At 33.7% G+C, this 12,504-nt stretch overlaps 1 protein-coding gene across 4 annotated transcripts in view; it reads right to left on the bottom strand.

Annotated features, from left to right (window-relative positions):
- LOC123319421 overlaps window positions 1-12,504 on the bottom strand; it is a 125,105-nt gene that overhangs the window by 95,991 nt on the left and 16,610 nt on the right. The window contains exon 1 of one of the 4 annotated variants that reach the window (XM_044906385.1): window positions 1,353-1,594. The exons of the other annotated variants lie outside the window; for them this stretch is intronic. The gene's annotated coding sequence lies outside the window, so the exon portion shown is untranslated. Of the gene's footprint in view, window positions 1-1,352; window positions 1,595-12,504 lie in introns of those variants that run through there. 4 annotated transcript variants of the gene reach the window in all.

The raw sequence follows: 12,504 nt of genomic DNA, 5'->3' as shown, positions 1-12,504 counted from the left end.
ATTTATTGGTGTTTTAGAGTTGGAGCAATAGAAGAAGAAATAATTTTTTAGACAATCTATTGAATTATTCTTCTCACACCCATAATGATATGTCACGGCGCTTCTTCCCTATTTAAATTGAGGCTGCAGTAATCAACTGAAATTATGTGGAGATACCTAACTTTTGATGTACCTCTATTTTCCAAAATTCTACCTGAAGAGGTGTGTTTGAATGCCATAAAAGATCACAAAAAGCCGAGAAAAAACGCTTAATCTTCTACAGTATTTTTTCATCGTCAGCAAAGCATTACGAGAAGGTTTGAATATCCATAATTGAAGCAATATATAATTGATATTCTAATGTCAGCCAAGGTTTATTCCTTTAATTGTTGATCAGTCTAGGACGTCAACTCCCAAGTAAGGCTAGGAACTGAAAAAAAGTATGACACTTTCATAGTTTTCAGATGAAATTAGATCGATTTTTTCAGGCTCGATCAAACCAGTTACGAAGTCACGGATCTGGTTTAAATATCATTTCTTAATATATTATACCAGCCAAATAAAAGATACGTCATTGCAAATCTGCGAAACTAATCAACCAAATATGGTCGGAATATAAAATGCAAGTATGGGGACCGAGATGTGAGCAGAACAGAATTTTTTGGAACATTTTTACTGTATTTCCTTGCGTTCCTGGGTATGTTACATTAATGAAAGGGTTAACTCTGTTTAAATATAAGAAAAAATGCAAATTCTCAATTCTTCTCATTGGAAAAAACTCTTCAAGGTATAATGATTCATTTCGAATGATAGGCAATAGTTAGCAAGCAATACATATTTAGTTGCAGTATTCAGCCATAACTAATGTAAAAAAACAAAACCGTGTTTTGTTACAAACACAGAATATTTACGCTCCACTTGAACTGCTGTTGAAACGTTGAAATTCCGAACTCATTGCGAAATATTTTTCATGTTTTCATAGTTTTGTTTTAAATAAACAATAGGTAAATATTTCATCTAGTACACGTGTTATTTTTCATCGTTTCGTCTCCCGACTGTTAATACGCACAAATTATTTTGAAATGCACTTAATAATCACGAACTTGTTCACAGCATAAAAAAAAAAAACAGAAATAAAAACAATTTCTCTTTTTTTACGTCTGTGGTGATGACGATGAGAAGAGGATCGCTCTCATAGATTACAATAGCTGTCAATCTAGAATGTAAATAGCTCGGTAAATAGGTAAATTCAATCTTTCCCAATAACAACACTAGGTATTTTTAAATGATGTGGTTGTCGAATAGTATGTATATGAGCGAAAAAAAAAATTAAAAAAATAAAATGAAAAAGAAAACAAAACGAAAAAAATTACCATATCAAAACAAAATCCCAAAAATCCGTATGTCATAATCCGAGCATATCATCGGTTCACAAGTGATTAATTTTCACATGTTCGTCGAACGCTCGGTTTGGATCGACGGAAACACTACCGGGAAAGTGCGCCAACTGTCTCAGACCGCGTTCGGGAAAAACCGGTGAGTCATAAGGGTCGGAAAACGCCCGCAACGTCCACAAAACAAACGTCCACGCACAACTGACGAATCACGAATCCACCGTCTCCGAACAGACGGAACGCAGCGGCGGCGATTTGGTGGGGCGGCCGAATGCAGTTGCTGCGCGTGCAACCTGGCGTTTCGACCGCGTGTAGTACGTGGAAATGGCGTTTTCGGGTTCTGCAACTCGAGATCTTCACGAAATAATGAAAGAAAAATTCGAAGAACTTTTTGTATTATTTCCAGATTTTTGGATATAATGAGGAAAACATTGAAATAGAGAGAGGAGCTTTCTTGTGCTTCTTCAAATTCAAAACCAGGCCGGTCACTCATCATGAAAATCTTTTCTTTTGGTGTGTGTAGGGTGTTCAAAAGCACAATTTAAAATTATTGTCATATACAGGGTGTGGCGTAATGAATGGATAATATTGAGCCTGGTGGTAGAGGACTTTATGGCGGTTCAGAAAAATATATTTTACGTTTAGTAAAAGTGCCTTGGTTTTCGAGATATTGGAGATTTTCGAAAATTCAACAGAATTACACCCTTCGCCTCTCGTTTTGCAGGCAAGACTCCAAATGAAGGAATTTTTTCAAACTGTTTTTTGGATGGTATTCCTGGATAGATGATCTATCGAATGTAATTCATTATTTTTGAGGCGCATGAATAGATCTTCATGAAAAAAAGATCTAACTCAACTTTTCCGTTTTTCTAATTTTTTTTTTCATAAGTTCAACCTAGCGCAGTGTAAAAAATAATATGGTTACCTGAAAGCCAATGCAAGAAAAAACATGCCCGTTTCATTGAGATTCCGAAATGGTATAACTCTCTGTATTTTCAGCATTTAATACAAAATAAATTCCTATTGCAATCAGTTGAGGCCTAGTTTAATGTAAACAGTGTTTCTAAAATTTTTACATGCTGAAATGAGAAATGCAAGCAGAAAGAAGCAATCATCTATAAGAAGGTATAGAGCATTTACTGAAGCTCATGGTGGCCTCTTAGAGAATCTTTTGTGATATTTAATTCAATGAAACGATACTCATTTTAAAATTGTTGATAGATATGCAATAAAGCATATTAGATTCCTTCAATCATTAGAAAGTGTAGACTATAGAGCATGTATCAGAACTCATGGTGGCCATTTTAAGCATCATTTGTGATTTGTGAAACTTTATTCAATGAAACGATATTTCAAAATTGTTATTTTTTCTCGTTTTCTTTTATTATTGAAATCCAACGTTGTGAAATCAATATTTTCAAGTTAATTTCAAGTTATGCATTAAATTTCAGCATTTTTGTAACAAGGGTCTTGACTCAATGTAATAAAAATTACCAAATTTTCAGCATTTTTTCTCAATTACAAGAGTGCTAATATTCAGTTCGTTACTTGAAATTCGCTTAACAACTATTAACTTTATAACTATAGGGCTTAATAATGAAAGAATACGAGGGAAAAAACCAATTTTAAAATATCGTTTAATTGAATCGAGTTTTACAAAAAGTGTTCAAAGTGTGCATCAGGAGCTCTACTAGATGCTCTACAACTTCTTATGAATAATTGCTTTATTCTGCTTGCAAGTCACATTTTAGTTGCTAAAAATTAAAGAAAAAGGCTTACGTCAAACTCTGCCTTGACTCATTGTAATAGAAATTTATTTTGTATTTAATGCTGAAAATAGAGTGAGTTATACCATTTCAGAATCTCAGTGAAACAGGCATGTTTTCTCTTGCTTTGGCACTCAGGTAACCATATTATTTTTCACACCACGCTGGGTTGAACTTAGGAAAAAAAAATAAGCAAAACGAAAAATTTGATTTAAATCTTTTATTTATGAAAAACTATTCATGCGCCTCAAAAATAATAATTTACATTCGATAGCGCATCTATCCAGGAATACTATCCAAAAAACAGTTTGAAAAAATTCTTTCATTTGGAGTCTTGCCTGCAAAAAGAGTGGCGAAGGGTGTGATTTTCTTGAATTTTCGAAAATCTCGAATATCTCGAAAACCAAGGCACTTCTACTAAACGTAAAATATATTTTTCTGAACCGCCATAGAGTCCTCTACCTGCAGGCTCCATATTATCCATTCATTACGCCACACCCTGTATATAGGGTCAAGATTGGACCAAAATTACACTTTTTTAACTGATACACTCTGTATTTGACCTCAAAAATGGAATGGCAAGCTCAAATTATGATGATTTTCTTCAGATCACTTTATACCTTAGAAGGACCATTTACGAGATAATGGCGAAAATGGTTTACTGGTTTTGAATTAAAAATCGAAAATTGCTCAGAAACTATCAGGTTGAGATGTAGAAAAATTTAATGAAGATAGTTTCGAAATTAATTTTTACGTTCAACGAGATATAGAAATACCGGATGTGTCATTTGAAATAAGAAAGTTTTCGACGATTATTTGCAGTTGATGTTTGAGAATTAATTATGATCACTCTATATTCCAGAGTTGAAATTTTCTTTCATATGTAGGAGTAGCCAACTTGTCTACTCGAAAAAATTCTGTCTGTACCGCTGACGTAACTAGTTTCTTCATTAATTGCTATTTAAAAAACTCCATATTTTCGATTTTTCGCCATTATCTCGTAAAGGGAGCTTCTGATCTATAAATTAATCTGAAAAAATTCATCATAACTTGAGCTTGCCATTCCATTTTTGAGGTCAAATATATGGCGTTACATATAAAAAAGTGTAACTTTGATCTATATTGCTTTCGAACAGCCTGTATATATGACAATAATTTTAAATTGTGCTTTTCGACATCCTACACACACCACAAAAAAGATATTCAAAATATCTTCCTCCACTCCCTCAAAATGAGCGCCGCGTCTGCATGGGGTGGGCCACCTGGTATAATAAAAAACCCTTCATCTCCGACGAGCCACCCCGTATATTTCTTATATTCCATATACTCATATATAATATGAGGGATGGCTCATTTGAGATAAAAAAAAATTGATTTTTGGCGAAAGCTGTTCATCAAAACTACGTTCTTTATACACCGTTGTAAAGGGGCTTCCAAGACCTCTCAAATGAAGTATTACTCAATCCCTCCCCCCTCTTCAATTTTGAGGGGATGAAGCGCCCCTTCTTAGGGGGTCGCTCGTTCAAGCCTCAAATACGTCAAAAGATGTCCCCCAAACAAAATCATTCGATGTGTTTCGGGAAATTTTTTCAATCACTATGTAATAAGAAATATACAGGATGGCTCATCTGAGATATATAGAACACCCTGTATAGTAAGGGAGCCAAAGAGGAAAATATGGAGTACCTACACCAAAAATTGGCGTCGTGTATCGGCATAACGTGACACTTTCTCAAGTCTGTATAATGTATTCAAAGACTAGTCAAGAAAGCTTAATTTTTTGTTTTACAACTCTTCCCTTCGAAGATGTTTGCTTCCGAATGGTACTCCCATAATTCACCGATTACATACCGATACATACCGATTCTGGTAATTTTTTTAAATTGAATCAATACAAATATATCGTAGAAGGGCCAAGGAATTATTTTATTTACAATCCCGACTTATAAGTAGGGATTTTGGATATTAACTCAGTCGTCATTTCTTCGAGGTTATGAAATGTACAACAAAACACACGAAAAGTTGTCACATTTTGGATTACCTATATCGATCAGAAAAGCAACCAGAAGAGAAACGTCAAGAATTTCGTTGTCGAAGGGCGTTCTGACAAATACTGAGAAGTAAATCATACTTTATATATTTGAAATAATTGCATTTTGAAAAGAGCATGATGATTACATTTTCCAAAAATTCAAATATGAAGAATATAAATACCGTTTTTACTTTCATTAATGATTCTTAAATTATTAAACGAAATTTTATTATTGTTCACAATCCTACCAAACACTGTGCTGGAACTTTTCTTCATGACATTATTTTATTTTTAAATATAAAGTTTGTGTTATAAGCAAAATTATAGGAAGAAGGAATTTGCGAAAATTGTTGAATGAAAACTTCGTCCTTGACATTGGAGTCGACCACCATTTCATAATGATAGAATTACCATACAGACAGAATGTCAAAAACTGTTCATGCAAGAAAAAATCAGTCTACGAAAATTATGGATAGAATATTCTGAAGATAAATGCCATATTTGTATCGTAGGCGAAAAGTTTAGATGGGATTGCACTAAAAAACATCTTGGTGAAATCTTTTTATGATAAAACAAATTTCATATAAGGATATTATTTTGATTAATTGAGAAAAAAAATGTATGCTTTATTGGGTTGGGTTATTTCCATTATTTTGGATTTTTGTATCCAAATAGGTGGATTTGACGTGGTTTCCTAATAGGAAATTAGATATAGGTTCTGAACCTCAAAATAAGACGAAAAATTCCCGAAATGCTCCGTTGCAGAGTTACGTTCCTTCAAAGATGATGACTTGATCGTGGATTTATCGAATTTTTTCAAATCAAGACAGAGATATGCAAATGAAATTTTGAAGTGGTATTTCTTAAATGCAGATGCCCCTTGAATCCAATTTCATTCATCCAGCATAGCTACATAGGAGCGAATTCATTCGTAAACCCTTCCTTATTTTCCACCGAAACTTTTCATTCAGGCTTTGAATATCATCATTAGTCCTGGGACACCCTGTATATTTAACACTTACGAAATAATTGAATAGTGTTCCATGATCTTTGAGGAGAAGAACAAGCTTGGAAAAGGGCCTTTAATACATTTGATGCGATTTGTGTTGTTATGATTGTTGTAAATTTTTTTTTGGTCGTGAGTATTTCCCTACTTTTTCTTGTATTATGATAACAATTTATATGTATGGGATCCTTGTCCAACAGGCTTCATACCAGAACATCAATCACTATAGATAAATGGGGGAAAATCATTCTTGAAGACCATTGCACATATCGAGAAAAGTTTTTGTTTGAATGAAATTATTCATACTGTTGTGATATGTTTTTGTATGACCTTATAGAATACGACAATTTTTTACATTTGTCACCTGATGATGAAGGCAAACGACCCCCGAAACGTCGTCGATATTCAAATATAGAAACCATCCAAATAATGGCACTTTTATTCCCAAATATTGTTTTCGTATGAAGCCTATTGGTCAAGGAATCCCATACCTACACATATTGAAAGGAAAAGCTTGGAAAACGAATATTCATAACAATTCAGTGAGGATTGATAGATGTTTCGAAGAAATATTCGGTACTGCATGAATCGACTTTAGTCAACATCTGAAAAACGGATCTCAGTATTTTTCCAAGAAACAATGGTTTGAAATTTTCAAAAAAAATTCTTTTCCGAATTATGTAGATATGACTGGATAACTTTTAAGAATTAAAAACAGGAGAATACCCGAATGCGTCTGTCGAATGCTTGTCGAAAATTTGTACTTTGTGAATGTTCCAAACTGATCGAAATAGCCAAATGAATCATAAGTACAATAAATTTACCATCATCAATTGTTCCACGTCGATTAAGGAAAGCGATTAAGGATTACTTCCTAATTCCAAAGAAACTCACCAATTTTTTGATGGAATTACAATACAGAATATCTGTATGTTCCGACAGATACTAACCACAGAAAGAGTACCTACATTCACTAACTCCTGTCGAAATTACAATAATACAGTATAATCAAAATTACATTACTGATATTTTTATTGACGCAAATCCGAAGAATCACCAGAATCGGAAGTTATTACGGAAAAACTGAATTATAGGAGTACCATTTCGATGAACATATCTTCGTAGGGGCACGTCGTAGGAAAAAAAAATTAAGTAGGGGAGACTAGGGAGCATTGGTACATGGGGAGGCTTGATACAGGCTTATATCCGCGGTCTGTAGCCGTTTTCAAAAGTATTATACTAGTGAACACTATTCTTTGGCAGAGGGCATTGCGTGACGTTAATCTGTAAGGCTAACAGAAATTTGTTTGTGAAATTTCCAACAAAGAGTGTTTCTAGGTGAGAAATTGTGAGTTTTCACTCAAGTTACCTAAGGGTTTTATGATCATGCATTAATTCTTCGGCATAAACAAACATTTCACTGGGAAATAGGCATAAAACTACTCAATTTATAGTTTTATTCGATTTTCAAAATATATTAGTATAAGATGAAAACATGAATCACTTTAAAAATAGCTTTCAGGGAGGTTTGAGACATTTCTCGTGGGGAGGCCTGATACACGCATAATCTTCAAAAAATATTCCGTAGCTAGTTGGATAGGCCTACATGAAGGCGTTTTCACCATCCAACATATGAAGGGGATTTTTAACAACTGGAATTTATCCGTACAATCCCCATGTATTTAACGAGGCCGACTTTTCTTGTGCGGAAGTGACTAACCGACCATTTTCTGATTTTTCTACACCTATGGGACCAAAGCAAGCCAGTATCATTGCTGACCTACCTACTGAGCTAAATAATCCTAGTACAACCAGCAGCATACATAGCCAAGGCAGAACAAGAACCAAGAGAATCAAACAAGAGAGGTATACGAAAGAAAGAGTATGTAGACCGGGGTATTTCGGACGATTAGGATGACACGGTTGAAGAATATGATTGAGAGGGCGAAGATGTAGCCTATATATATTGCAATGGTTCATTTTCATCCTCTAGATCGAACGAATTCTGGATCAGGTGTCAGGTGTGCTCGCAATGGCGCGACGAAGAATTTGGGGGTGTTAGAAAAGGCACAAAAATGTTTATATGTGACATTTGCAAGTGATGCCAATGGGACTTATATTTTCAATTGGTGTCTCATGCCTCCCAGTACATCGTATCAATCCTCCCATACGCAGGGAGGCTTGAGACAGTTTGCATGTTTTTGTGTTCAACTTTCTGTACAGAATAAGATGTTTATGTTTTGAGACTTCTATATTTATTTTGTTGAACGATTAATTGAAGAATTATATAATATAAGAAAAGTCCTGTTTCTTCATATAATTCAGTTTCCAAAATAAAAATTCCAAAAAACGTATCAACCCTCCCCAGTCTCCCCTACTCCTGACTCGTCTTTATATACCGATGTCGTATGTACTTTATTCACACATGAGAAAGAGTCACGTAAAGCCGCGACACCCTGTATAGGAGGATCTGTGTAAGATATAGGGTCAAAATATTAAAAAACAAAAATATACTCGAAAGTATCAAATTTTGTTGAAATAAGTTAATAACATATTCAAGTCTCTGACAATTTAAACGTCGGCAAGGGATTCTTGCGCAGGTTAAATATTTTTTTATCACATGAAGGAAACGATGAATTATTCCAGAATGACGTAAAATATAAAGGGTGTCACACGAACTCCGTTCGTTGAAATCTTGGGGAAGTGAACTTCACTTTTGTGATTTAGTTAGCTTTGACTAGACCGAGGACTAGACAAATGACTCCTTGTAAATTCTTTATATTTCATGAGAGTTCTTCAAATGGGTAGGTACTCGTATATTTTATTATGGAAATTGATTTTTCATAAAATTCAGAGTTGTTCGAATTTGTTCGTATTTTCGCCAGAAAATTGTTTTTCAACGTGAAATTACGAAAACAAATCTAAAAATGAAGGTTTTCTTTTGAAAAAATTGTCATTTTGCTGCTTCCAATTGAATACTTTGGAGTTTTTTTCATATTTCAACAAATCTCAAAATTTTATGGGAATCAATTCTCATAATTTAATATAGGGCAACCCATTTGACAAACGAAAATCGATGTCACTTCCAGTCAAACTGGAAGTCTCACGAAAATCAAAAAATTTACTAGGGGTCATATGTCCAGTGAAGGTAGGAAAATATAAACTTGAATTTATTTCGAATCATTCCAAACATATTTCAACGAACAGAATTCTTGTGACATTCTGTATTATAATAAGGATAAATTCAGATGCATACCACCCGCTGACATGAATATCAACAAGTGTTACGATCTGAATTGAACTAGCCAATTTGCTATATTCATTGACTTCCTGTTTAGGCGTGATCATTCTATTATTCTGTATAATCTGCCAGTTTCACAAGCCGAAGCATCAAAAAAAATTCACAATGAAATCCACAAAAATCAGATTTCTGAAAAAAACCTTCTTTATTAGCCTCAAATCATTTTTGCTTTCATCATGAGAGTTGGTATATATATATCACGAAATTCTCTACAAGTTTTGTGAAAGCATTCGTTTAACCGTTTTTAAGATATATGTCCGATGAGAGCAAAGCAGTCCAGCTATGAAAAAACAATCGCGAATGCAGTTCTATAGTATATTCTACAGTTTAGCCAGTCTAATGTCTAAATAACTCTCGGAGACATGTGGGGTATCAAAATCTGACACTCTCGAGTATATTCCATTCGACACTTTTTTTGTTTTTGTTGGCTCATTCCACCGATGAAAGGGCATGACTCATATAAAAAATTTTTTCCCTACCATCTGATCTTCAGAATCCACTAAGTCTTCACATCTAGCATCGTGGGCTCCCTTACTAATAGTACTCTACTGTCTAAAAGCCAAGGGTTTTGATCGTTTTGATGGTTTTATGCCCGGTTTGACACTTGACAGAGCTGGATCAGGGAAGCAAGAAGCAAACAGCGCTTGATTGACGGATAGGCATCGTTTTGTTTTCAATCCACAATTAGCATTCTGAATATCATTCTTGCATCAAACTTTTATCCACATACAAATTTATCTACCAAACGACGCTTAATTTTAGTCGAACCTTCTAAGCCGTAGATATAGTAGAGGCAATTAGGTAACATTTTTCAAGTTGATCGGATCTACATATATGATATTGGAAAAATATTTTTTTACCGGGTTGCCAAGCAGTGTTAGGAAAGTGCAGTAGCTTGGTAAAGAGATATGAATTCGAACGCAAAATCTTCTGACTTCATCAATCAGAATCAACTGAAACTATTGAAGTTTGCTTTTTAAAAACTCCAATTCCCTACGCCGATGCGAGAAAGGAAATTTCAGTCGGCCATATTTCACCCCCATTCTGGTTGCACTGAAATGACCAATAATGCTATAATCTGTTATTCAAAAATAAATCAAAAATTTTCGAATAAAACGCCCTGTAATAATTAGACAGCAGCAGGAAATAGTCCACTCGTAATATCGAATACCGATCATCCCATTGTTTTTCACACTCTGAGGATCACTAATTGTTTGGCATTAATAAATATATGAATATTTCTTATCAAATCGAGTAATGAACTGTATCTGAGGAAAAATCTAATCTTTGTGTTATCTTATATGGAAATGAGTTCATAAAATTTTCTCTGCAGTTTCATCATAATGAATTTTTGTCATTTATAAAATGAAAATAAGTCATTATTGATTATTGACAAATATATTCGAGTCTATAAAATGTGTTTTGGAGCGATTGTGACCTACACGATTTTACTATCGTATTCCTTCGTATTCATATTCCTGAAAACAATCAATTGAAGTAACATGTTTATCATAATCTATTATAGAGTATTTATTTCACGAGAATCGGAACGAATCATAATGAATCTTCCATTTCTTTAAACTTTCGTAATAGAACTATTCTTTTCTTCTGACTGCTGACCACAGAATACTAACGCTGACGTAATTTTATACTTACGGCGAACAGACTTCAATAATTGTTATTATATTCATATATTACAGTAATATACTGTTATAGAATCTGAAATTCATAACATTCCTGCAACAATTATTTCCGCATAATATGATTAACTTATTTGAATTCATCAAGTGGTAACAAAAAACGAAATTTGGTTATACAGAGTGTCTTTTAAAAAATGCGAAGGGAGACGATCGTATAAGTGTTCCATAGAATGACTACCTACCGCTAAAATGCATGTTTTTATTTTCAACCCCTAATAATTAAGTTATGAGAATTATGAGATTTAAAAAAATTGTGTGAATAACATCTACTTAGTGCTTCATATTATGTATAGTTTTATGACTCAGTGTTTTTTAGAACCCGTAAAAAAAAATTGAAAACTGTCAACTCGTCATCGCCTTCCAAAGGCTGTATCTTGGAAGGGAGGTCGATTTCGAAAAAAATTGATAGGAACTACCCCTGCTTATTTTTATCGAGGAATCATCTCCCTAAGTTCTTCGCATTTCTTTACAGACACCCTGTATATAGAATTGATAACTTGTGTTTAACGGAAATTCTTGTCATGGTAAAACTCAATGAAATTTCAGTTTTTCGTCTGCGATAATTTTTATGATTTTGAGATAAGCTCGAAAAGTTTTCAACATGAAAAACCGGCATTTTGATACTAATTTTTACTTGAATTTTTCCTAGATTAGTCGGTGAGTTATGTCCTATTGACAACTGCGTCGAAATATTTTCATTATTATTTTATCATACCTGAAATGTTCTCTGAATCAGTTGCAATGTTCAGCACTTTGCATCCAAAATATGGCCATTTTTTAAGTTAGATTGAATATTCGTCATCTCAATATTTCACTAATAACTTATAACACTATAGATAATTAGTTTTGGAATCTCAAATCGTTCCTTAATTGATATTAAGATCAAATAGGTACTCAATGGCATATTTTTTGATATACGGTATGCGTATGCAGGTTCCTTAATTTTGGTCATACACATTAAAATACTCAACATTCTTTGAGTATTAGAGAATAAAAGTCAATGGACTTACAGAAATAGTGAAAAAAAGACACTGCAACCTACTATTGAAAGTACCAAGCATTTATGTGTAATATTCAATTGGATAAAAAGAATATAAACAATAATAGAATTGTACAAAATTTGTATTCCAATAAACACGAATATTCGTTTTTTGAAAACAGTGAGATAGTCTGGCAACGAAGCTTGTAACGAAACCGTGTCCTCATTGCCTTGTTGTTTATTATTCTTTCGTTTGGCAACACGACTCACACGAGCATAACCCCTATAAACAACTAAAAAGTATACAGAGTGATTGATCTACCGCGATGGCTTATTTTTGTTATTTA

This window comes from Coccinella septempunctata, chromosome 8 (assembly GCF_907165205.1).
Source record: "Coccinella septempunctata chromosome 8, icCocSept1.1, whole genome shotgun sequence".
Classification (NCBI taxonomy): Eukaryota; Metazoa; Arthropoda; class Insecta; order Coleoptera; family Coccinellidae; genus Coccinella; species Coccinella septempunctata.
This window is presented reverse-complemented; position numbering and strand designations above follow the sequence as displayed.